Below are 315 nucleotides of genomic sequence, written 5' to 3' on the forward strand. Positions count from 1 at the left end.
TGTATGTACATGTGCCACGGAGTGTTCCACACTTACCCCCATGGACATACAGTAATCATTAAACGCTTGGGACGTGAACTCGCCAGCATTATCAAGACGTATTGTCTTTAAAAGGATGGCCGTTTGTATTCAAAAACCGGTCGTGCCAGAGAGTAAAATTCTCGGTGGCCACTTTATTAAATACGGCATTGGCCTCCATCATACTGACCTTGGCATAATAAAGGCCAGTAGAGAGCGTAGGCATAGACTCTAGGACTTTCTTATGTCCTTGGCCGATTTCTATGATCTGAAGGAACTCTTTGTTTCCTTTGCCCA

The sequence above is a fragment of the Brassica oleracea genome, chromosome C2 (assembly GCF_000695525.1).
Source record: "Brassica oleracea var. oleracea cultivar TO1000 chromosome C2, BOL, whole genome shotgun sequence".
Classification (NCBI taxonomy): domain Eukaryota; kingdom Viridiplantae; phylum Streptophyta; class Magnoliopsida; order Brassicales; family Brassicaceae; genus Brassica; species Brassica oleracea.